The 2,500-nt window shown below is 52.0% G+C and overlaps 1 protein-coding gene across 2 annotated transcripts in view; it reads right to left on the minus strand.

Moving 5' to 3' along the window:
* The window catches only part of LOC136677302 (transmembrane protein 132C-like), a 356,167-nt gene that overhangs the window by 38,874 nt on the left and 314,793 nt on the right, over nt 1-2,500 (minus strand). The window lies entirely within an intron of this gene.

Below are 2,500 nucleotides of genomic sequence, written 5' to 3' on the forward strand. Positions count from 1 at the left end.
TGTTTTCTTTCTAGCTGTTTATCTTTGGGTCAAAGTACACAGTGAGGAGAAAGAATGCTTTAGTGTTGATTAAACACAGTGTCTGAGGGGCCAGTGTTGTTGACGGGTTGGTGTTTGAGGGACCGGTGTCTGAGGGGCCACTGTTATATGATGGGTTTGTGTCTGAGGTACTGGTGTCTGAGGGGCCAGTGTTTTTGACGGGCTGGTGTCTGAGGGACCGGTGTTTTTGACGGGCCGGTGTTTGTTGAGGGGCCGGTGTCTGAGGGGCCAGTGTTTTTGACGGGCTGGTGTCTGAGGGGCTGATGTTTTTGACGGGCTGGTGTCTGAGGGGCCGGTGTTTTTGACAGGCTGGTGTCTGAGGGGCCGGTGTATGTTGAGGGGCCGGTGTCTGAGGGGCCGGTGTCTGAGGGGCCGGTGTATGTTGAGGGGCCGGTGTCTGAGGGGCCGGTGTTTTTGACGGGCCAGTGTCTGAGGGGCCGGTGTTTGTTGAGGGGCCGGTGTCTGAGGGGCCAGTGTTTTTGACGGGCTGGTGTCTGAGGGGCCAGTGCTTTTGACGGGCTGGTGTCTGAGGGGCTGTTTTTTTTTTACGGGCTGGTGTCTGAGGGGCCGGTGTTTTTGACGGGCCGGTGTCTGAGGGGCCGGTGTATGTTGAGGGGCTGGTGTCTGAGGGGCTGGTGTATGTTGAGGAGCCGGTGTTTGTTGAGGGGCCAGTGTTTGTTGAGGGGCCAGTGTCTGAGGGGCTGGTGTTTTTGACGGGCCGGTGTCTGACGGGCCGGTGTCTGAGGGGCCGGTGTCTGAGGGGCCGGTGTCTGAGGGGCCGGTGTATGTTGAGGGGCCGGTGTCTGAGGGGCCGGTGTTTTTGACGGGCCGGTGTCTGAGGGGCCGGTGTCTGAGGGGCCGGTGTCTGTTGAGGGGCCGGTGTTTGTTGAGGGGCCAGTGTTTTTGACGGGCCGGTGTCTGAGGGACCGGTGTTTTTTGAGGGGCCGGTGTCTGATGGGCCAGTGTCTCATTTTAGACCTTAGCTTTAAGTAAAGCCCTTTTTAACGTACACGTGTTAATACACTGTGTGTAATGTTTTTTTCTAGCTATAATAAAGTTCTTTTCAAATCTCTCAATCTCTCCCACCCTCCCTCTCTCATTATCTCTCTCTGTCTTTCCCTTTCTCTTTCTATCTCTCTCACCCCCTCTCCCTCTTTTGATCTCTTTCTCTCACTCTCTATCTCTCTCTCTCCTCTCCCTTTCTACCTCTCAATTTCACTCATTCTTTCTCCCCCTCTATTTCTGTCTTTTTCTCTCACACCTCTCTCTCTCCTCTCAATCTCTCTCTCTCTCCACTATTACTCCTCTCTCTCTCTTCACTATCACTCCTTTCTCTCTCTCTCTCTCTCTGCTTGTTTCTCTTCCTCAGAAAGTAAGTGGACGTTGAGTGTCTCTGTCCCTTAATAAGCGCCGCTCGCTCTCTGGCAGCAGCACGGACTCCAGCGCAGCATTGATTGCATTTAAACTACAACTCGCTGCTTGTAAGTGGAAATTGCCAGGGTATTGAGTGTGTGTGTGTGCGTTTGTGTGTGTGTGTGTGTGTGTGTGTGTGTGTTTGTGTGTGTGCCCCAGGCAGGCCGAGTAGCTTCTGACGCCATTGTCTTTTTTAAAAAGGAAACAATTTCAGAGCCTTCACACACACACATACACACACACACACACAAGTAAAGGCCCCACCGTGGCTAAATTCGTCCACCTCCACAAAAGCGAGTCAATTTTTTCCACTTCAAAGGGAAACGAGAGAACGCCAGAGAGAGAGAGAGGGAGGGAAAGCTGTTAGGAAAATGGAGCGCGGCCATGTGCCGGCGCTGTGTACGGAAATAAAACATTGTTAGAAGCGGAGACGTCCGATAGAATTGTAAATGAGGTCCGTCCCCTGAAGACACCGTCAGGAGGAAAAAGACAAACCTGTCTCACCCCTTCCTTCCGAAACGAAGGGCATTAACCAGGACTGTGTTCCTCTTCAGGGCAGGAACAGCCTCTGCTCGTCTGGGAGAGATGTCTGGACATAGCTGTGGTGATTTGATGGCGTGAGGACAGGTGCTGGTGTTGGAGGATCACAAACAGCACCCCGACTCACTCTAGAGGAACTGGACGGATCTCACACCCGAGAACAGTGGAGTGCTGCTGGGGACTTTATACACCTCTAGCCCACTCTAGGCATTGGGCAGCTGCTCCTGAGCCTCCCTCTTCGTATCATGCTCGCCTACAGACTCTGTACAACTGTAATATGTCTTTAAAATAGCTGGATTCACTAAGGTGGGCTTATTCCACATGGAGTAGTAGTTCCTAGTGAAATACATGTCCTGATCTATGCTACAGCCCAGCAACTGGGTGTGAAGTGTAAATTGTAAATTGAAACTCGTGTAACTCGAGCTGTTTGGTTTTGTAGCACTTTCGCTCTGTGTTTACTTTCATGCAGTTAGCGCTCTCCTGAATTTAGAGTCAGTTCCACCTTAAG

Source organism: Hoplias malabaricus, chromosome X2 (genome assembly GCF_029633855.1).
Source record: "Hoplias malabaricus isolate fHopMal1 chromosome X2, fHopMal1.hap1, whole genome shotgun sequence".
Classification (NCBI taxonomy): domain Eukaryota; kingdom Metazoa; phylum Chordata; class Actinopteri; order Characiformes; family Erythrinidae; genus Hoplias; species Hoplias malabaricus.